General features: G+C 34.7%; 1 protein-coding gene across 1 annotated transcript in view; it reads left to right on the forward strand.

Moving 5' to 3' along the window:
- EDIL3 (EGF like repeats and discoidin domains 3) overlaps window positions 1–25154 on the forward strand; it is a 453978-nt gene that overhangs the window by 366652 nt on the left and 62172 nt on the right. The gene's annotated exons all lie outside the window — the stretch shown is intronic.

Here is a 25154-nt window from a genome sequence, read left to right on the forward strand (position 1 = left end):
TACTTTCATATAATTTATCTTTGATTCTGTTGGCAAGCACATGACATCAGTAGCATGGGTGCATAGAGGGAGTACTAGAAGCAGAGCAATGGACCCCATCCTTTTTGGCACCTGGGACAGATTTAGTGGAAGACAATTTTTCCACAGACTAGGTTGGGAATAGTTTCAGGATGATTCAAGTGCATTACATTTATTTTGCACTATATTTTTATTATTATTACATTGTAATATACAATGAAATAATTATACAACTCACCATAATATAGAATAGGTGGGAGCCCTGAGCTCATTTTCCTGCCACTAGGCAGCTTTATCTGGGGGTGATGGGAGATAGTGACAGCCTGATGATCTGCTGATCTGACAGGAGGTGGAGCTCAGATGGTAATGGGAGTGATGTGGAGTGGCTGTAAATACAGATGAAGCTTGGTGCTCCCTTGCCTGCCATTCACATCCTGCTGTTGCAACCAAGTCCTAACAGGCCACTGACCAGTACCAGTTCATGGCCCAGGAGTTGGGGACTCCTAGACTAGAGGGAAAATGCTGTAGAAAAAGTAGCTGATGTTAAGAGAGATTGAGTTGCTTGTCCAAGGTCACTGTAGCAAGTAAAGTCCTTCAAGGGATACATTTAAGAGTGGGGACATAATCCATTTCTTGCCAACAGGACACAAAAATATCTACTGGAGGGCTTCTGGGAAAAGTTTCCTTGCTAATAGTAGGAGTTCCAAAAAAAACAAGAGATAGTTCTTCTTTAGGTAAATGTCATTTTGTTGAATACTGAAGGTTGAGTATTGTCCTGTTGGCTCTTAATGCCCCAAATTTTGTCAGTCATCTTGGAATATTGAAGGAAGCTGCTTAGAGAGATAAAAATCAATACTCAAAAGGTGATAGAGTGAAAAAAAACAGAAAGGACTTGTGTTCTTAAGGATGCTAATGGGCCCCTGAATTCAGCAACCCTAGAGTCACCCTATTTCAAGATTTCATGTTGTGTGAAATACTAATTTTCACTAAATATTTGAACTATTATGGTCTGAGGTTTTCTTCTACTTAGACCCCCAAGTCACAGATTCATGATAGAGACTCCTGGATTTTGATTCCCTGTCAGGGCCCTTTCTCCCTACTCCAGGTTTTACCATGCTGCCTGCCTTATGTCATGTCACCCTTACTGTGGGGTAAATGACAACAGGACCAGGTTTTGCACTTACACATTTATACCCTGAAACAAACCTGGGACAGGGCCCTATATATAATGGGTGCTCAGCAAATAGTAATTAAATGAATTAATAAATGATTGAAAACTTGATGTATTACTAGACGGAAAGAGCAAATCAGACACTTGATGATAAAAGAAGCTTATTAAAACATTTTTCTTGGCTATGCTAAATGATGTTTGATGTTAAGATAGGCTATTAACAGTAATGTCAAAGTACTAGGTTGTATTTAAAAAGTGATTGAAATTTAATTAACAAAGAATATTTTCCAGAAAATAAATATAATAACTTGAGAGTGATTTACAAGAATGGTCTGTTTAGTCATAGCATGCTGCATCAGGCCAATTAAGAATGAAGTATACTTACAAATTTTGCATTGCCTCTGACAAGGTTTGCCTGGTATAAATACCAAAGCTAATCTGTGCTGAAATAATCTCTAAATCCTAGAAATTGAGTTACAGTCCATCGTTAATGGCTTAGAGTAAGTAAAATTTTAATGCACCACATATAAATGAAAACATTAAAATTAATTATTCAAATTTAATCTGCTTTTCAGCTTTACAGAAAGGTGTGTTTAAATTGAACAGTGCTATTGTGTCATTTGAACTGTAATCTTGCAAGTGATTTAAATATGGAAATAATTTTATGTTTTTTTCATTAATAATGAGATAATTTGTCATTTTACCCCATGTCAGTTACTAATTGGGTCCACGGTATACAATACAGAGGAAAAGTCTAATGAGACAAATTAATGGGAACCTTGACACCCAGTTGTTTCTTGAAAAGAACAAATCTCTTAAGCTTCAAATTTGAATGCAATCTGAGTAGCCAAATGCATTTTTTTTTTTTTTGCATTTACACTAAGCATGCTATTGCAGTGTGGGAGGGACAATACACAAGCAGATAGCCTATACTTAAACTTTTGTTCAGTTTTGAAATTGTTAAATTAGTAGAAACATATATGCCAAAATATTGCTTAATAGCTATACTCTCGCAAAAGACAAGTTGCTATAATACATTACCAGGGTTTCGACTAAATTTGTGCTATCCAGTATCTATTTGTTCTTTAAAATATATAAAGTTAAACTAATTTGAAGATGTGCCAAAGGTACTTTGTGTACTACTCTGTACATTGTTTATGATATAAACATCATAAGTAATTCTCACAATTAACATCTTCAAATATAAAAAATGCATTTGTCAGTCATCTCTTTCTTTTTTGCTTTGTTTTGTTTTTACTTTAAAATATTTAATTGAGAAGTAAAGATTGTATCTATTCAAGGTGCACCACATGATGATACAATATATGCATATATTTTGTAATCATTATCATAATCCAGTTTAGTAACACATCCATCATCACCACTCGTGTTGTACTCTAGCTTCCCAGAACTTGTGCCAGTCACTTCTTTACACTTATTTTTAAATAAGTTATGATTTTTGCCTTTAGTTTGTTTTCTTTTATTGATACATAATATTTTACATATTTATGGTGTACTTGTGAGTATTTGTTACAAGCATAGAATGAATAATAATGAAGTCATAGTTCTGAGGTGTCCATTACCTTGAGTGTTTATCATTTCTATATGTTGGTAACAATTCAAGTCCTCTCTTCTAGCTATTTTGAAATATATAGTATGTTGTTGCTAACTGTAGTCACTGCTATTGAACTTTAGGATTTATTTCTTCTACCTGACTGTATGTACTCATTTCCCAATCTCTCTCTCTTCATTTCTTTCTCCTAGCCTCACACCTTCCCAGCCTTTAGTATCTATTATTCTATTACTATAGTGTGTTGATGAGATCAAGTATTTTAGATGCCATATATGAGTAAGAACATGTGGTAATTTGTCTGTCTGTCTGTGCCTGGCTTATTTCACTTGACATAATGACCTCCAGTTCTATCCATGTTGCTACAAATGACATAATTTCATTCTTTTTATGGCCAAATAATATTCTATTGTGTATATGTATGTGTGCGTATATATATAACATTTTCTTTATTCACTCATTCATTGATAGATACTTATGTTGATCTCATATCTTTGCTATTGTGAATAATGCTGAAAATAAACATGTCACTGCAAGTATCCCTTTGATATATTGATTTTTTTTCCTTTGGATAGATATTCAGTAGTGAGATTACTGGACCATTTGGGAGTTCTAGTTTTTGAAAAAGTCCCCTACTGTTTTCAATAATGGCTGTACTAATTTACATCCCCACCAATGGTGTACAAGAGTTCTCATTTCTCTACATCTTTACAAGCAGCTGAGTTCTTTTTTATATTTTTAATAGGTCATTCTAACTGGGGTAAGATGATATCTCATTATGATTTTTATTTGCATTTTCCAGATGATTAGTTAAGTTGAGCATTTTTCCTATACCTGTTGCCCATTTGTATGTCTTCTTTTTGGAAATATCTGTTAATGTTTTTTACTCACTTTTTAATGGGAATATTAGTATTTTTATTGTTGATTTGCTTGACTTTCTTCTATATTCTCTATATTAGTTCCTTGTAAGATGGATAGTTTGCAAATATTTTCTCCCATTCAACAGGTTGTCTCTTCACTCTGTTGATTTTTTTCCTTTGCTATGCAAAAGGCTTTAGTTTAATATAGTCCCATTTCTCTACTTTTGTTTTAGTTGTCTGTGCTTTTGAGCACTTGGTCATAAATCAATATATGCATATATTTTGTATCATTATCATAATCCATTACCATAATGAAAAATGGCTTTCATTTTTGAAATGAAATTTCAAAATGAAATTTCAAAATGAAAAGCAAATTGCACTGAGCCAATTTAATTATTTAATCAATTTCCTTTTCAGAGAATATTTGTTTCCATCTTTCTGTTTTATCTTCATAAAATTATTTCTTCTATGTTTCTTTTCACTTTGAGAAAAAATATTCTCAAGTGTTTCCCCTAAGTTTTCCTCTAGTAGTTTTATAGTTTTGGATCTTATGTGTAACTCTGTAATTGATCTTTAATTGACTTTTGTATGTTAGGACATAGGGGTCCAGTTTTATTCTGTGCATATGGATATACAATTTTTCTAGCACCATTTATTGAAGAGGATATTTTATGTGCCTTTGTTGAAAACCAATTTTCTGTAAATATGTAGATTTATTTCTGGGTTTGCTATTCTGTTCCACTGGTCTGTATGTATATTTTTATATTATTGCCATGCCGTTTTGGTTATTATAGCCTTGTAATATACTTTGAAATTAGGTAATATGATACCTGCAGCATTGTTATTTTTGCTCAGAATGATTTGGCTATTCTGGCTCTTTTTTAACTTTTTTTTTTTTTTTTTTTTTTTTTCATTGAGACAGTCTCACAGACCCTGTCACCCAGGATGGAGTGCAGTGGTGCTATCTTGGCTCACTGCAACCTCTACCTCCTGAGATGGCCTCAGCTTTCCCAGTAGCTGGAATTACAGGCACATGCCACCATGCTTGGCTAATTTTTGTATTTTCAGTAGAGACGGGGTTTTACCACATTGGCCAGGCTGGTTTTGAACTCCTGATCTCAAGTGATCTGCTCCCCTAGGCATCCCAAAGTGCTGAGATTACAAGTGTGAGCCAACATGCTCTGCCTCTTTTTTGGTTCAATAAAAATTTTAGACTTTTTTTCTAATTTAGGTGGAGGATAACATTGATATTTTGGTAGAGATTACATTGAATTTTGATAGATTGCTTTGGGAAGTATGGGCATTTTAATGATAATAATTATTCTAATCCATGAGCATGAGATGACTTTCCATTTGTTTGAGCCCTCTTCAGTTTATTTCATCAGTGTTTTATAGTTTTCTTTGTAGAGATACTTCACCTCTTGATTAAATTTATTCCTAAGTTTTTAATTGTTTTGTAGCTACTACAAATGTGACTTTAAAAAAAAATTTTTTTTTTAGCTATTTCCTATTGATATATATAAAACTACTAATTTTTTATGTTGGTTTTTTATATCTTACAACCATACTGAAAGTGTTTTTCAGTTCTAATAATTTTTTGGTAGAGTCTTTTAGTTTTCCTGAATATTAAATTTGTGTAGCTGTGACTTGGTCATATACGACCTTTACTATTTCAAGGTATGATCTTTCAATGCCTAGTTTCTTGAGAGTTTTTATCATGAAAGGATAAGAAATTTTATCAAATACTTTCTCTGTTATCTATTGAGATTATCATATGATTTTTGTCCATCATTCTGTTTATGTGATGTATCACATTGATTGATTTACACATCCTAGTTATAAATCTTTGCATCCCTGGTATAAATATCACTTGGTTATGGTGTATTGTATTTTTGATGTGTTGTTGAATTTGTTTTGGTAGTATTTTCTTGAGGATATTGCATGTATATTCATCATGAATTTGGGCCTATAGTTTTCTTTTTTTATTGTGCCCTTGTTTGGTTTTGGTATCAGGATAATACTGGCCTCATGGAATTAGTTAGGAAGAATTTCCTCTTCTTCAATTATTTGGAATAGCTTGGGGAGGATTGGTATTTGTTCTTCTTTATACATTTGGTAGAATTAGGCAATGATTTCACCTAATCCTGGGCTTTTTGTTGTTGGGAGACTTTTTATTACTGGTTCAATCTCACTATTCATTATTGGTCTGTGCAGGTTTTCTATTTCTTCTTAATTCAATCTTGGTAGGTTGTATGTCTTTAGGAATGTATCCATTTTCTTTAGGCCTTTGAGTTTGTTAGCATATAGTTGTTACTAATAGTCTCTGGTGATCTTTTGTATTTCTGTTACGCTGACTTAGGCCAAATGAACCTAACAAACATTTACAGAACATTTTAGCCAACAACTGCCAATTATACAACGTTCTTATCAGCACATAGAACATTCTTCATGATATAACATACATTAGCCCACAAAACAAGTCTCAACAAATTTTTAAAAGTTGAAATTTTATCAAGTATCTTCTCAAACCACAATGGAATAAAACTAGAAATCAATAGCAGGAGGAACTTTGGAAACTATACATATCCATGGAAATTAAACAGTGTGTTCCTGAACAATCATTAGGTCAATGAAGAAATTAAGATGGAAATCAAAACATTTCTTGAAATAGTGGAAATAGAAACGTGAGACACAGTGAAAGCAATGCTAAGAAGGAAGTTTATAGCAATAAATGTTTACCTTAAAAAGTAGAAAGGTTTTAAATAAACAATCTAATGTTCTACCACAGATAACTAGAACATCAAGAAATAACAAGTCCCAAATTAGCAGAAAGAAAGACATGATAAACAACAAAGCAGAACTAAACAAAATGGAAACTAAAAAAAAAAAAAAAATCAACAGAATGAAGAATTTATTTTGAAAAGATAACAAAATTGATAAATCACTAACTAGACTACCCAAGAAAGAAAGAAGACCCAAATAAACAAAATCAGAAATAAAAAAGGAGGTATTACAATTGTCTTTAAAGTAGTTATTTTCAGTTGGACATTTTCTTTCTCTAACTGACTTTGAATTCTTTTTAAAAGTACATGTAATTTTTTCTTGATTCTAACTAAAAGTAGAAACTCTCTGACTTACTTTTACTTCTTTTGAAAGTTGCATGTAACTTTTTTTCTTTATTCCACCAAAGAGTAGGAACTGTTGTTATATGTATGTGTATGTGAGATTCTTTAGTGACTTACTTTTGTAGCCTTTTCATTTAGGTAAGGAAATGTAAAGGAGAATTAAAAAGCACAACTATGCTCTCAAGAGGAAAATGATTGATGTATATATTTATAACTTTTCCATTATGTATACTGTTCTTTTTTGGGAGGAACAGCTTGCTATATAGATAAATCACTAAAATAGATATCAGTACCAAAGTGTGTATGTGTGTGTGGTGGGGGTAGGGGTGGCTATACCTAGGGTCAAAGTTTCTTTAAAAAGAGAGTGACCACTTTAATCTAGTAAAAATTATTCCCCTGAAAGTTAAAGAGATGTGAAGAAGAATCGATTATTAAGTAGTCAATAAAACTGTTCCCTTGATTAGAAATCTAAATGTAACCCCTCTGGACTCATCTCAACAGCTGCCATTTAGATTGCTAGATTGTAATAAGAAATGAGTTTGACCTGACATTTTCATCCTTAATTCAGGCAACTATCTCTGGAGAAATGGCCCATAAGAAAGCAATCTTCTTAATCTATATTTCCTGTGGGTGAATATAAGTTTGAGCCATTTCCAATTCATCCAAACCTCCTAAATTATTAAAGTAATTAGTAGATGAATTCTAAGACTCAGATGAAGGGAGAATTTTTTACAGCATCTAAGAAATGTTTTCTATATGTGTCCCAATACTTTATACAGCATGCCTTTAGAATGCTGGAGGAATTGCATAAGATTAGAAAAGGAAAGTGTTTTTGTTTGTTGTGGGTTTTCTTTTTTTTTTTTCTTTCTTTCTTTTTTTTTTTTTTTTTTGTACAAAAGATAAATCTACATCTTAATGCACTGATATTCATTATTAATCTTTAGGAAAGGACGATTAATTGCAATGTTCTGCTAACTGATTTGGTAGGTGTTGAAGCTGTTTGGTGCCCTATCACTTTCCCAGGACCACTGCACTGTGGGACAACAGTCCAGGACCTCTCAGGACAGTTTTACTGGGAAGCTAGAACTAAATTAGAATGCAAGTTCCAGCAACTCAGGAGCTAAACCAAAGATTCAGCTAGAGCCAGCGAGATTAGCTCATTTTGGGATTTTTCAAATTTACCTAATTAGAAAACAGGTCTTGCCTATCAACTCTTCACCAGAAAATTATATCAAAACTCAAGAATAATATATTAGGTACCCTGTGTCATTTCCCTCTTTTATGTTGTTTAAGAGAGGAATGAAGATCTTTGCAATGTGTATTATGAGCAGCCTCAGGCTGAAAGGTTGATCTTTGGGACTTTTGGTTTTTCTTCATTTGGTTTGGGTTTCTGTTGTTATTGTTGCCCCTTGGGGATTTGGGGTTTTGCAATTCTAGAGTTAAATTACTTGCTAACAGGAGTAGAGAAAGGCAGATCTTAGTAGAGAAAGATCCTAAGATCTTATCAGTTATTTGAAAAGGGAAATATATGAGCTTTCCTAATTGATTGCTCCAACTGAAGACAGAGGCCATCACAAGGAGGTGCAGGAGCCAGGTGCCATGGCACTTTGTAACTCTTGATAGTAGAATGAGGTTGAATGTGAGGGCAAATGTGAGAGTGAGGACAGCTATGGAGAGATTTATTAAGCAATTTCTTCCTGTCCCTCTGGTCTATCAGTGTGTTAAACTGAAGAAATTACAGGAATCAAAACACCCTCCCTGTCATGAAAGGAGTGAATCTGCTCAGGGAAGCAACAGTTAAATTATCAGGAAGGTTTCTTAACCATCAGTTTTTCATGAATTTCCTCAAGGATTTGTATGTTGGCCCAATTAGGCGGTTACCGTGCTGAGACAAAAGTTGCAGAGAAGTATCAGATGTAAGGGAATCACACCTCGATGTAATGTAGTCAGAATTTATATTTAGAAAGATGCAAAGCAATGTAAGTTAATATATGCTTTTGACCAACTATGTGCTTTAGACAGTCATGCCACAAGAGTTCCCAGAACAAGAAGTTGGTTATGGATTTGTGTAGCCAGACTTCAGACCTGAGGAGGGATTTAGCTGGATGTGGAAGCATAGAGTCAATATGTGCACATCTTTTCATACAATGGTGAAAGAAAGGTGACGTCCATGATGACTCACTGTGGAGTAAAACAAGCTCTCTTTGGGCAAGTGTTATTTGTTCCTCTGGGTTTATTAGAGAACATTTCCTGGAAGTGACACAATTTATGATCAATATTAACAGATGACAGAATAAGTAATCATTGAAAAGAAAACAACAGAATGAATTCACTTTGTGATTAGAGAACCTTTCCTGGAAGTGACACAATTTATGATCAGTATTAGCAGATGACAGAATAAGTAATCATTGAAAAAGAAAACGACAGAATGAATTCATTTTGTAATATTTGTAATTTATTGTAATTGCCCAATGGGTGCATGCTGTAATTTTTCCCAAGTCATGCTTCATTATACATGTCCCGTCCAATGAGTGCAGACCCCACAGTTATTATACATTTGTTTTTAAAATATAGATTTTAAAAACTGAAAATTTGCACTGGTGTGCCAAATTTGTATTTCTATTTCTACAGTTATAATAAGTCATAAACTTTTCAGTGACTTTGGTCCTCACACGGTTTCACCAGAATAAATATATTTGCTCGTGAAAGATACTTTCAAATTAATAAACAAAGTTCAGGTTATTGTGATCCTAGTGAAGTTACAGAGTATTGATTACATGTTTCACAAGTAAAACTGTCTTTAAAATGAATAACAATAATAATAATTGACATTGTGGAACCTCTTTATGTACCAAACTGAATAAAAGTAAAGGTTCACCAGTAGCAAAGTCCTGCATAGCAGCCTGGCACATTGCCAGACAGAATAACAATACCCTATATTTCTACAGTAATTTAGATTTTACAAAAAGAAGTGTAAATCTTGACAATAGAACTAGGCTGAGTGTGGGGCGAAATATGAAAGTGAGAACATCAACAGAAAGATGTATTAAGCACTTTCTGCATTGATCCTCATAAAAAAAAAACTTTATAAAAGTTGCAGGACAGATATCTTCCTCACTTATTCTTACCACTTTGAACATGAGGAGACTGAGACTCATGATGGTAAAAAGGATGAGCTCTAAGGTTACAGAGCTACCAAGTAGTATAGGAAAAAATTTAACTGTCTAGTCTCAGGCTTCCAGCCCTAGCAATCAATGCACTTCCGGTGTCCTCCCACAGGGCCTGCCATCTGTGGTCTCTTATGTCTCTTTATACGAAGACTTTACACTCGATTAAGCCAGGCAGAGTAAGTATCCCTTATCCAAAACACTTGAAACCGGGAGTGTTTCATATTTTTATATCTTTCTGGATTTTGGAATGTTTACATATATGTAATGAAATATCTTGAGAATTAGGCCCAGGAGTAACCAGGGATGCATTTGTTTCATATACAGTTATGAACATAGCATGAAGATAATTTATACATTTTTTTAAATAATTCTGTGAATTACACAAAATTTTGACTGCATTTTGACTGTGACCCATCATGTGAGATCAGGTGTGGAATTTTCCATATCATATCAGCACTCAAAAAGCTGTTATTTTGGAGCATTTTGGATTTGGGATTATCAGATTAGGGATGCACAACCTGTATTTTGTTGAAAACTAGATGAATTACAGCATATATGAAACACAATAGGGACATATGAATTTAGAATATTAATTTTTGCAACACTGGGATCAAAATGACGTTTTAGAGGAAGAAAACAAAGAAGTAAGATGACTGTTATCAGAGCTAGCCAGGGTTTTGGTATGAATGAAGATAAACTAGATTTACTCAACTTTACTTTAAACATTCCCTTTTGGCAAGAAATCACATCACATGGCATTTAGAGCAAATTTGCTCTAAGAACTGTAACACACAATATAATAAAACAGATTTACAAAATGACAAAGCTATAGAAGAAATACAGTTCCCTAGAAAACCAAGTACCACATGTTCTCATTTATAAATGGAAGCTAGATGATGAGAACTCATGAACACAAAGAAGGAAACAGCAGACCCTTGGGTCTACTTGAGAGTGGATGGTGGGAGGAGGGAGAGAAGCAGAAAAGATAGCTATTAGGTACTAGACTGAAGACCTGGGTGATGAAAGAATCTGTACCATAGAGCCCCATGCCATGAGCTGATCTGTATAACAGACCTTCACATGTACCCCTGAACCTGAAATAAAAGTTTTTAAAATTAAGAAAAGAAAAGCCTTAATTCTAAGTGAAATCTCTAAAGGATATTGCCATAATGTTAACATTTACTTCTCAAGAGAGTTTCTGATTTGCATTTCTCTGATGGCCAGTGATGATGAGCATTTTTTCATGTGTCTGTTGGCTGTATGAATGTCTTCTTTTGAGAAATGTCTGTTCATATCCTTTGCCCACTTTTTGATGGGGTTGTTTGTTTTTTTCTTGTATATTTGTTTGAGTTCCTTGTAGATTCTGGATATTAGCCCTTTGTCAGATGAGTAGGTTGCAAAAATTTTCTCCCATTCTGTAGGTTGCCTGTTCACTCTGATGGTAGTTTCTTTTGCTGTGCAGAAGCTCTTTAGTTTAATTAGATCCCATTTGTCAGTTTTGGCTTTTGTTGCCGTTGCTTTTGGTGTTTTAGACATGAACTCCTTGCCCATGCCTATGTCCTGAATGGTATTACCTAGGTTTTCTTCTAGGGTTTTTATGGTATTAAGTCTAACATTTAAGTCTCTAATCCATCTTGAATTAATTTTTGTATAAGGAGTAAGGAAAGGATCCAGTTTCAGCTTTCTACTTATGACTAGCCAATTTTCTCAGCACCATTTATTAAATAGGGAATCCTTTCCCCATTTCTTGTTTCTCTCAGATTTGTCAAAGATCAGATTGCTGTAAATGTGTGGTATTATTTCTGAGGACTCTGTTCTCTTCCATTGGTCTATATCTCTGTTTTGGTACCAGTACCATGCTGTTTTGGTTACTGTAGCTTTGTAGTATAGTTTGAAGTCAGATAGCGTAATGCCTCCACCTTTGTTCTTTTGACTTAAGATTGTCTTGGCAATGCGGGCTCCTTTTTGGTTCCATATGAACTTTAAAGCAGTTTTTTCCAATTCTGTGAAGAAACTCATTGGTAGCTTGATGGGGATGGCATTGAATCTATAAATTCCCTTGGGCAGTATGGCCATTTTCATGATACTGATTCTTCCTATCCATGAGCATGGTATGTTCTTCCATTTGTTAGTGTCCTCTTTTATTTCACTGAGCAGTGGTTTGTAGTTCTCCTTGAAGAGGTCCTTCACATCCCTTGTAAGTTGGATTCCTAGGTATTTTATTCTCTTTGAAGCAATTGTGAATGGAAGTTCATTCCTGATTTGGCTCTCTGTTTGTCTGTTACTGGTGTACAAGAATGCTTGTGATTTTTGCACACTAATTTTGTATCCTGAGACTTTGCTGAAGTTTCTTATCAGCTTAAGGAGATTTTGGGCTGAGACAATGGGGTTTTCTAAATATACAATCATGTCATCTGCAAACAGGGACAATTTGACTTCTTCTCTTCCTAACTGAATACACTTTATTTCTTTCTCTTGCCTGATTGCCCTAGCCAGAACTTCCAACACTATGTTGAATAGGAGTGGTGAGAGAGGGCATCCCTGTCTTGTGCCAATTTTCAAAGGGAATTTTTCCAGTTTTTGCCCATTCAGTATGATATTGGCTGTGGGTTTGTCATAAATAGCTCTTATTATTTTGAGATATGTTCCATCAATACCGAATTTATTGAGTGTTTTTAGCATGAAGGGCTGTTGAATTTTGTCAAAGGCCTTTTCTGCATCTATTGAGATAATCATGTGGTTTTTGTCTTTGGTTCTGTTTATATGCTGGATTATGTTTATTGATTTGCATATGTTGAATCAGCCTTGCATCCCAGGGATGAAGCCCACTTGATCATGGTGGATAAGCTTTTTGATGTGCTGCTGGGTCCGGTTTGCCTCCTCACACCAGTTAGAAAAAAGTCAGGAAACAACAGGTGCTGGAGAGGATGTGGAGAAATAGGAACACTTTTACTCTATTGGTGGGATTGTAAACTAGTTCAACCATTATGGAAAACAGTATGGCGATTCCTCAAGGATCTAGAACTAGAAGTACCATATGACCCAGCCATCCCATTACTGGGTATATACCCAAAGGATTATAAATCATGCTGCTATAAAGACACATGCACATGTATGTTTATTGCGGCACTATTCACAATAGCAAAGACTTGGAATCAACCCAAATGTCCATCAGTGACAGACTGGATTAAGAAAATGTGGCACATATCCACCATGGAATATTATGCAGCCATAAAAAAGGATGAGTTTGTGTCCTTTGTAGGGACATGGATGCAGCTGGAAACCATCATTCTCAGCAAACTGTCGCAAGAACAGAAAACCAAACACTGCATGTTCTCACTCATAGGTGGGAACTGAACAATGAGATCACTTGGACTTGGGAAGGGGAACATCACACACCGGGGCCTATCATGGGGAGGGCAGAGGGAGGAGGGATTGCATTGGGAGTTATACCTGATGTAAATGACGAGTTGATGGGTGCTGACGAGTTGTTGGGTGCAGCACACCAACATGGCACAAGTATACATATGTAACAAACCTGCACGTTATGCACATGTACCCTATAACTTAAAGTATGATAATGATAATAATAATAATAATAATAATAAAAGAGAGTTTCTGCTATTTAACTTCTTAAAGGCTTCTCAGTGTGGTTTATTTTCAGATAGAAGGTACATGAGTTTTAGAGCTGTTGAAAACCATTATTGTTCTCACCCTATTTAAATAACAGACAGTTATGTTCCTATCCACACACTCTTGTTGTATCTCTTAGTGTAAATTGGTAGTATACATTTTTATGTTTCATCCCTGCTAAGTGATTTTCTTAATATAATACTGAGAGTTTTGTTGAGGAAATACGCACTTTTGTGGAAAACTCTCTTTCTTTTCTTTTTAATTTCCATTTTAGAATCCAATATTTTTATTTAATTGATACTGAGCTTTTATTTGCAATATTTGAAAAATGATAAAGGAATGTCTAGAAAATAAACTTACAAATACATTCTAGAATGAAATTATGAGTCTGGACCTAAAATATTGGCCTGAGAACCAGAGTAGCATTTCATTTCTAACTCTGCCACCTACTGTGCAATAACCTTTCTCATTCTTCCTTTGGACTAGATGACTTTTATTATGTAATCAGTTCTAAGGTACCATTGTGTTATTGTGATACAGCTGCCCTTTTCTTAACTTAGATACTGTCCTTCGGAGCCTATATTGCATCACAGTGTTTTCCACTTCCTGGACAGCCATGCTTACAGAGCAGTCGCTAGCTACACCCTGTTATGTCCCAAGTGTACCACATACTTAAATTACTCCTCAACCCATCTAAGTGTCCTGGAGTATTCGTGGGTTTATTCATCATAAAAGAAGAGCAGTTTATTTTATCATCAACAGGAGAAGCAAGCCTACAAAATTGATCTATGGTAGAGAGATCACTGTGTACTCTGTCCAACCTTCTTTTGTTTCTAGGTCCTAATATTATTATAGCCAAACTACAGTTTATATCAATTCGTGGCATGGTTCAGTATTCCAGAATTCTGTCTCTGCTCTTCAGTTAGCCAGAACCCACTGCCAACCACCCTTTAAGACACAAAGGATTAATTTTCTTAGTTAGCTATTTTTTCTTTTATTTTCTTTTTATCCTGGATTATTTGTTAAAGTGGTATTTTCACATTTCATTTCATTTTATATTATACCACATTAGAGTCTTTAATTTTTAGTTAAAAATATGATCAAAGACTTTTTTTTCTTTTCTTTTCTTTTTGAGATGGAGTCTCACTCTGTCTCCAGGCTGGAGTGCAGTGGCACGATCTCGGCTCACTGCAACCTCTGCCTCCTGGGTTCAAGAGATTCTTCTACCTCAGCCTCCCAAGTAGCTGGGACTGCAGGCATGTGTCATCACGCCTGGCTAATTTTTGTATTTTTAGTAGACACGGAGTTTCACCACATTGGCCAGGCTGGTCTCGAACTCCTGACTTTGTAATCCGCCTGCCTTGGCCTCCCAAGATGCTGGGATTACAGGCCTGAGCCACTGCAACCAGCAGATCAAAGACTTTTTACAAGTGGCTTAACAGTGCTATACAACTGATATAACACTTCCATGCTACCAGAAGTTGAGTAGCTTACAAGTGCTTGAAGTTAATGACAATGATATACATTTCGATGACTATCAGTTCATCACTCAAGCTAACCAAACAACCAGAGTCAGCAGCGTATGACTATTTTCGTATTTATACAATGCCAGCTCCAAAATATAACACATTGAAAAATCCGGTTAAGCATAGGAGAGTCAATATTTATTTAAACTCAATAAAACATTAATATCATCCTACGTAGTAGTAGGTTTATAGAACTGGTCCAATTGTTAGGGTCCCAGATTCGAAGCTTGGAAAGTCAAACATGATATAAGTAGCTGATGACTAAATCTAAGGTGCACCATGTCCCATTAAAAACAAAATGAAAAAACTAGCTTTCAATTTGTCTGCTATTCAATCTATAAGATATAATATAATTGGATGACCAACTTTTCAATCAAATTAATTTAAATGACTCTGTATTTTGGCACTTTGTTAATTTAGCTTAAGGGTTATTCCCTGGAAGACAGGTTTGATATGCAAAATGTTTCGTGTTCTGAGAGGTATATTTGTATACCATACACCATTCAATGTGAGCTCGACATGTTCTTTAAACTTGAATAGGAACATCTACTTATGCATACCACCATCTTCTTTCTTCATTCCTGTATCCCATGCTTTAGAACTATGGTGAACACATAGCTGTCACTCAATAAATATGTAGTAAATAAACAATAGAATGAATGAATACATGAGTGATGTGCCTATCTCATATTCTCCAACATGTCTTCATTTAATATATTAACAAACATCACTCACAAAGGAGGAATCTCTGTGTTTGGCAGCAGAATATTCCTGAATCCTTTTGATAAATATCAAATAGTTTCAGTCTCCATAATAAGATAACTATTTTAAAAAACTAAATTCTAAATCTTTCTAGCTCTAAATCATTCTTGCTCTAAACTACAAATGACACTTATTACATATACCAAGTTAGCCTAATAAAATAGCACTTTTGTAAGGAACAATGCCTCTTATTGTTTTTAGATTGAAGAATTGAAAATTAATTTTTGAGTTACCTTACTGTATCCTATACATATATACAGGATACAATATATCATATATATATATACACACATACATATGTATGTGATTTTTTAAAAATGGGAGATGCATTCTTTTAGCCTCTGTTCCTAGAAATAAAATAAGTGTAATAGGTTGAAAATCATTCTTTGAAAGCTTGTGAAGTTTTCATTATTTAAAAATTATATGTCTGAAACAAAACATTTTTAATTCTTTGAATCTGCCAGTGATATGTTTATTTAATTAGGAGGAAACTCTAATAAGATTGGAAGTGCACATTTTATCTGAACACAATAAAATTTTCATATAAATGGTAATGTACATAATAGATTTTATACATTCAGTTAGAGTCTTCTAAAATGAAAGCTATTTGTAGAGTAATAAGTTTGGCTTCTTGAGTCAGAAAAAAAAGATTAAATCATTTCTGGAGGGATTTGGAATTTCTTTGATTCCTTTATCATCTCTTTCAATAGTTTAATATAGATTATAATTAATAAATGTCTTAACCTATAGAGAGTAGTAAATTGAGAACCTTTGTTTACAGTTAAAAATGGAATGTTTTTAATTCAATGAGGAAGTGCTCCACTATACTCAAAATTTACTGAGTAATTTACTCAAATACAAAGTTTAACAAAGCTTTGATAGAGTAATGTTAAGCAGGCATTTTTTCCAAATGCTACTGGACCCTTTTTCTAATGTGAACATCAGCATTTCCTGAAATGAAAAGAGTTTGTTTTATTAAATTGGTATTTGTCACTTGAACTCAAACTAAGGTTAATTTCCTTACCCTAGGACTGTGTTCCTACTGATGATAGCCCTGAAGGAACTGATCAATTGCAGTGACATGCATAATGCTAATATTTCCATATGAGTTATCTTTGATCATTACAAAAGCTTTGAAAAAATAGGCATTATCATTCTTATTTATAAGTCAAACAAACAGAAAACAGATTTAGAGAGGTAAGTAACTTTTCACAAATCAAATGGTTAAATAGTTAAGGGCAAACTTACTATTTCAGCCAGTCTACGTTGAAGTCTGGCTAACTCTATATCACATCTTCTTTTCACCATCTATCATGCTATTAAGGGCACCTCCCTGTTAGGCCGTCCTCCTTCAAAACGTTCCTGTAAAGATGGATGTAAATAGTAATAGTTTATTCAACAAACATTTACTGAGCACATTCCATATGACAAGAATCATTCTAGGCACTGGAATTAGAGAAGACAAAAACAGACCAAATTCCTACCCTTGTGGAATTTATGATCTAGTGGAGAAGGTGCCAGTCAACAAATCAATGAAATTAATGATAATATCAGGTAGTGAAAAGTGCCATAAAGTAAATGCAAAATAAGGCAAAATTGATATATATAGAGAGAGAGTATGTAAATGGGATCGCTATTTTAAATAGAGTAGTCAGAGGGGCCACCTCTAAAGACTTGTTGAATATTGAATAAAGTGAGAAAGCAAGCTACACAATGTCAGTTTTGGGGAGAAAGGCAAAAGTCAAGACCCTAAAGAAGGAATAAGCTTAGTGTATTAGAGAAAAGGAAGACCATTGTGTCCAGAGCAGTGTGAGAATGTCAGAGATGCTGTAGATGACATTGGAGAGGTATGCAGGACCCAGACCATTCAAGGCCACCTGTGATTTGTATGTGATAAAAAGTTATTCGAGACTTTGAGCAAGGAAGAAATAACCTGAACTTGTTTGTATTTTTAAAAGGTAATGTTGGCAGATATGAAGATAATTGACTATAGGAAAGCAAGAGTAGAACCTGTAAGATCAGTTAAGGTCATCTAAGAAAATGTTGCAATACTCAGGTGAAAAATAAGAAAGGATTTTGAACTTGGGTGATAGTAATGGAGATAAGAAGAAATGCACAATCAGTATAAATTTTAAAGATGGACTTACATGATTTACATGATTTCGTAGAAAGAATGTAGGCTTTGAGGGCCAGGATAAATCAAGTATGATTTCAAGTGTTTTTGGCCAATTGCTAAGATACAGAAGATTAGAGGAAGAGCAGGTCTAGGATTCTGTGGGTTTGCAGTGGACAATGATGTAGCTACTAAAAATGTGTAAAGACACAGATGATGTGAAATGTCATTAACAGAGAAGGATATGGAAATGGAAGGAGATGTTATATAAAGCAATAGATAACACAGCATGTTATAGTCAGAGGTTTGGCTTTAAAAGTTCTCAGTGGAGCATAGATGATACCTCCCACGCTGAGATGTGACATGGAGCCATTTTTATAAGGACTTGTTTCATCCCATTTTACATACAATCCCCCACTTTGTTCAGGATGCTCTTGATATATTCTACCTGATCCCTGGGGTGAATTTACTTTGTGACTGGGTGAAGTCTAGGTCTGTTTTCCAGAAGCACTCCTCAGTTGTCCTAGGCTTCATGCCTATCTGAAATTCTCTCCTGTAGGGGAGAATGTGATTGAACATAAGTGTGAACTGCCTGTTAGACATCCATTTACAAAACACCCAGTGCTAGCATATCCCAGATTTATTTAATTCACAAAGAACATGATAGAATTTGTAATTCAATTAGGGTTATTATGTATATGAAAAAGGATAATTAGTTGAGATAATACCTAGGCTTTGTAAAATGGGAAGCACAAAAGAGTATACAGTATTATGCACATTAAATAACACCAGTAAAACTGGACAGAAACATAATAGAAACTGTACCTTACATTTGTAAAAACTACAACTAAACATTAAAAATTTGGAGGAAATAGAACCTGTACTGGAAAGATAATTTGGAAAAATAATAATTTTGAAAGAGAATAGAACAGAGTGCAATAAATAGAACAAAACTGGAGAAAATTAGCAGCCTTTCACAGTATGATAGGAAAGTACACAAGCAAAATATTCTAAAGACTCAGATCTTTTTTAAAAAAAAGAGATAAAATGAGTAAAATGGATCATGGTTATAAAGTTCTTAAACTATGGAGTAACAATTTTATGTGAGGTGATTGTAAGAAAAGGTTACTTGATATAAACAATGCTCAGAAAGATAAGCTCTAGGAATAAGAAAGATAAAGAAACAGGAGGTGTCAATGTGAAACATTATACTCCAAACACAACCCCAAACACAAGTCTGAAATGTAAGTAGTAACAAGTTCCTGGGAAATGGTACTTTGCTGTTGTAGGCACGAACGTTGGCATCTGCCACACTGTGCTTTGAGTCCGCTAGTTGTGTGACTTGCATAAGTTGCTTGACTTCACTCTGCTCAGTTTCAGCCTTTGTGAAGTGAGGGAGTTTTATGCCTGCTCTATCGAGTTATTACCAATGAAACATAAAGAACTTTTGCAGGCAACTTGCCTTAATTTGTGGTAGTGGTCTCCCCTCTGGACCAGGGTCAGGGATATAAGGTGGAGGGAAAGAAGAACTGTGCATGGTATGTGATGACCATCTGACTGGTCTGTGAAAGTTCTTTCTTCCCACAACCAGCAATATTTCAAATGTCAAGTTTTGACCATGGTTTTCAGTCATGCTTAGAGACTTTCTCGTCTCGAGTCATCCAATTTCCCATTATAAAGGCTCAGTGTGATGTTTGTGTAGCAGTTGACTCATGACAGGGCTCTTCACTCTTGACAGCTCTCAATATCATTAATGTCACAAGATCTTAATTCAAATGTTAGCTCATTAGATTAAGCATTAATCTACCTGAAATTTTACTTAATTGCCTGACAATAATGTTAGCATGTGTAGATTTTTTTCTATAGTTAATTATATCATAGATAGATGGTGACTTTAATGTGTTAAACATATTTGTTATTCAAAACAAAGGCTTACTAAGTCCTAGGGAGTGAAAATACCATTTTGTCATATTGCAGACTGGATTTTCCAAGTTTGGAAAGAATGTCGGGAGATCCCACTGGCTCCATCTGTTCTTGGCCCTATAGCAAAATGGTCATCAGGTTAATGATGATGACTTCCACAATTTCGCGGTTCTGATGTTTGCATAACATGCTACAAACTCAAACAGAAATAAGCCTCATTAAGCAGGATTTTATAAAGAAAGTGGCTTTTTTTTTAAATCATTTTGGGAAAATACTTTAAAATGAAACAAAACAACTTCGGCGAGCCCACCAAGTTTAGATTTCTATATTTAAAAATTCCTGAAGTGGCCTTGTGTGGTGGCTCATGCCTGTAATCCCAGCACTTTGGAAGGTCGAGACAGGCAGATCACTTGAGGCCAGGAGTTTAAGACTAGCCTGGTCAACATAGTGAGACCCCCGTCTCTACTAAAAATACATAATTAGCTGGATGTGGTGGTGCATAGCTGTAATCCCAGCTACTTGGGAGGCTGAGGCAGGAGAATTGCTTGAACCTGGAAGGCGGAGGTTGCAGTGAGCGGAGATCCCATCACTGCACTCTAACCTGGATGACAGAGCGAGACCCTGTCTCCCCCCATCAAAAGAAAAAAAAAAAAAAAAGGAAAAACAAACTCCTTACGATACACCCTCTTTCATTCATTAGCAGTCAACTGATTATTATCCTCACTTCTTTTTAACCTCCCTCTCACCTCCTACTCACTTTTTTATCCCATCATTTCTGTGAAACTGCTTTTAGCAAGGTCATATCAGCAATAAAGATTTTACATTTTACATTATTAAAACGTTCCTTCTTTTTAAATAATACATCATTTTTCTCTTAAGCCTCTGGCTAATCCATTCTGGTATGTTTTTAGCGCTATTTTTCCTCTGCCCATCAAAGGAGGATGTTGCCCAATACTCCATCTTCTTTTCCATTCAAATTGAATGCTCTCCCTGGATGGTGTAATCCACTCTTTGTTTACCATCTAATTTTTTTTTTTCATTTTTATGGGTACACAGTAGGTGTATATATGAGATATATGTGAGGTATTTTGATATGATACAGGCATACAATGTTTAATAATCACATCAGAGTAAATGGGGTACCTTCACCTCAAGCATTTATCCTTTCTTGGTATTATCAACATTCCAATGATTATCTTTTAGTTATTTTTAAGTGTACAATAAATTATTGTTAACTGTAGTCACCCTGTTGTGCTATCAAATAGTAGATCTTATTTCTTCTTTCTAACCATATTTTTGTACCCATTAACCATCCTCACTTTACTCCCGCAACCCCCACTACCCTTCCCAGCCTCTGGTAACCATCATTCTATTCTCTGTCTCCAGGAGTTCAATTGTTTTAGTTTTTAGCTCCCACGAATGAGTGAAAACATGTGAAGTTTGTCTTTTTGTGCCTAGCTTTTTTCAATTAACACAATGTCCTCCAATTTTATCCATGCTGTTGCAAATGACAATATATCATTTTTTTTTTATGGCTGAATGGTACTGCATTGTGTATATGTACCACATTTTCTTTATTCATTCGTCTGCTGATGGACATTTAGGTTGATTCCAAATCTTGGCTATTGTGAATAATACTGCAATAATCCTGCGCGTAGAAATATCTCTTTGATATACTGAGATTCTTTATTTTTGGTATATATCCAAAAGCAGTAGGATTGCTGGATCATATGGTAGTTCTTAGTTTTTTGAAGAATCTCCATACTGTTCTCCCAAGTGGCTATACTAATTTACATTCCCACCAATAGTGTATGAGGGTTCCCTTTTCTCCACAACCTTGCCAGCATTTGTTACTGCTGGTCTTTCAGATAAAAGCCATTTTAACTGGAATGACATGATATCTAATTGTAGTTTTTATTTGCATTTCTGTAGTGATCAATTAATGATATTGAGAACCTTTTTATATACCTGTTTGCCATTCGTATGCCTTCTTTTGAGAAATGTCTATTCGGATTTCTGCCCATTTTTTGATCAAATTATTAGGGTTTTTTTTCCTACTGAGTCATTTGAATTCCTTGTTTTCTGGTTATTAATCCCTTGTCAGATGGATAGTTTGCTATTTTTTTTTTCCCCTTCTGTGGATTGTCTCTTCACTTTATTGACTGTTTCCTTTGCTGTACAGAAGCTTTTTAACTTAATAGGATCCCATTTATCCATTTTTGCTTTGGTTACATATACTTTTGTATTACTCAAGAAATCTTTGCCCAGATCAATGCTTTCCTAATGTTTGCTTTTAGTAGTTTCATAGCTTTAGATCTTAGATTTAAATCTTTAATCTTTGGATTTTATTTTTGTAGATGGCAGGAGATGGTGGTCTAGTTTCATTCTTCTGCATATGGATATCTGGTTTTCTAAGCATCGTTTATTAAAAACACTGTCTTTTCTCCAATGTAGGTTCTTGGTGCCTTGTCAAAAATGAGTTCACTGTAGATGTATGGATTTATTTCTTGGTTCTCTATTCTATTCTATTGGTCTATATGTCTGTTTTTTGCCAGTACTATAATGCTGTGGTTACTGTAGTTCTGTAGTATAATTCTTTTGTTTATTTGAGTGTCTTTGTTTTAAATAAGCTTAAAAAAGAAAGGAGAGCAATTATATATTTAAAATTTTATAGTGTTAAACATTTTATTTCCCATGTGTGCTTCACTTTGTGGATTCAAGTACCTAACTAGAAACATTTTTCTTTTAACTTTTAATTTAGGTTCAGGTGTTATCTGTTTAGATTTGTTCCATAGATAAGTTGTGTGTCACAGGGGTTGGTGCGCAGATTATTTCATCACCCAGGTAACAAGCATAGTGCCTGATAAGTACTTTTTTAAATCCTTGCCTTCCTTCCAACCTCTACCATCAAGTAGGCCCTGGTATCTATTGTTGCCTCTCTTTTTTTTTTTTTTTTTTTGAGACAGAGTCTTGCTCTCTCTCCCAGGCTGGAGTGTAGTGGTCTGATCTTGGCTCACTGCAACCTCCACCTCCGGGATTCAAGCAATTCTCCTGCCACAACCTCCCGAGTAGTGGGGACTACAGGCATCCACCACCATGCCCAGCTAATTTTTGTATTTTTAGTAGAGATGGGGTTTCGCCATATTGGCCAGGCTGGTCTCGAACTCCTGACCTTGTGATCCACCTGCCTCGACCTCCCAAAGTGCTGGGATTACAGGCGTGAGCCACCGTACCCAGCCTATTGTTACCTTTTTTGTGTCCATGTGTACTCAATGTTTAGCTTGCACTTATAAGTAGGAACATACAGTATTTGGTTTGTAACACAGTCTATTCCTATGTTAGTTTGCATAATGGAGGCATAATGGCCTCCAGCCCCAACCATGTTGCTGCAAAGGACATGATTCTGTTTTTTTTTTTTTTTTTTATGGCTGCATAGTGTTCTAATTCTGTGAAGAATTGGAAGTTTCATAGGAATAGCACTGAATCTTTAAATTACTTTGTAGAGTATGGTCATTTAAACAGTATTTATTCTTCCTATTCTTGTGCATGGAATGTTTTTTCATTGGTTTGTGACAATGTCTGATTTCCTTCAATAGTGTTTTGTAATTCTCATTGTAGTGATCTTTCATCTCCCTTATTCCTAGATATTTTATTACTATTATTACTATTATTATTATTATTATTATTATTATTATGGTTATTGTGAGTGGGATTATATTCTTGATCTGGCTTTCAGCTTGGACATTACTGGTAAATAGAAAAGCTGCTGATTTTTGTACGTTGATTTTGTATGCTGAAACATTGCTAAAGTTGTTTATCACATCTAGGAGCTATTAACCAGAGACTATGCGGGTATTCTAGATATAAAATCATATCATCTGTGAGGAGAGATAGTTTAACTTCCTGTCTTCTTATTTGGATGCTGTTTTTCTTTCTCTTGCCTGATTGCTCTGGCTAGGACTTCCAATAATATGTTGAATACAATAGGTGAGAGTGGGCATCGTTGTCTCATTCCAGTTCTCAAGGGTAATGCTTCCAGCTTTTGCCCATTAGTATGACATTGGATATGGGTTTGTCATTTATGGTTCTTATTATTTTGAGATATGTTCCTTTGATACCTAATTTGTTGCAGGTTTTAACAAGAAGGGATGTTGAATTTTATCAAAACCCTTTTGTGCATCTATTGAGGTGATCATATTATTTTCACTTTTAGTCTGTTTACGTGTATGTCATACCAACCTTGTATCCCAGGAATAAGACCTACTTGATTGTGAAGAATTCGCTTTTAGATGTGCTGTTGGATTCAATTTGCTAATATTTTGTTGAGGATTTTCACATCTATGTTCATCAGGGATATTGGCCTGAAGTTTTCTTTTTTTGTTGTGTCTCTGCCTGGTTTTGATATCAGAATGATACTGTCCTCATAGAATTAGATAGGAGTCTGCCCTTCTTGATGTTTTGGAATAATATCAGTGGGATTGGTAGCGACTTTTCTTTTTATGTCTGGAAGAAATCAGCTGTGAATCCATCTGATCCTGGGCTTTTTGTTTGGTAGGTATTTTATTACTGATTCAATTGCAAAACTCATTATTGATCTGTTCAGAGTTTCAGTTTCTTCCGGGTTTAATCTTGGGAGATTGAATTCCTTCTAGGTTTTCTAGTTTGTGTGTATAGAAGTGTTCATAATAGTATATGAGGGTTCTTAGCATTTCTGTGGAATCAATTGTAATGTCATCATTGTCATTTCTGATTGTGTTTATTTGGATCTTATCTCATTTTTTTTCCTTATTAGTTTAGCTAGCACCTTTTCAATCTTATTTATTATTTTAAGCAACAAACTTTTGAATTTATTGGTCTTTTGTATGGTTTCTCATCTCTTCTTCATACAGTTGAGCTCTGATTTTGGTTATCTCTTTTCTTCTGCTAGCTTTGGGGTTGGTTTGCTCTGGTTGTTCTAGTTCCTCTAGGTGTGATGTTAGGTTGTTAATTTGAGAACATTCTAACTTTTTGATGTGGGTATTACTGCTATAAACTTTCCTCTTAATACTACCTTAGCTGTGTCCCAGAGATTCTGGTATGTATTATTATTGTTTTCATTAGTTTCAAATAATTACTTGATTTCTGTCTTTATTTTATTGTTTACCTGTCATTTAGCAGCCAATTGTTTAATTTCCATGTAATTTTATAGTTTTAAGAGATATTCTTCGTATTGATTTATATTTTTATGCACTTTGATCTGAGAGTATGTTTGGTATAATTTGGGTTTTTTAAAATTTATTAAGA

This window comes from Rhinopithecus roxellana, chromosome 3, assembly GCF_007565055.1.
Source record: "Rhinopithecus roxellana isolate Shanxi Qingling chromosome 3, ASM756505v1, whole genome shotgun sequence".
Classification (NCBI taxonomy): domain Eukaryota; kingdom Metazoa; phylum Chordata; class Mammalia; order Primates; family Cercopithecidae; genus Rhinopithecus; species Rhinopithecus roxellana.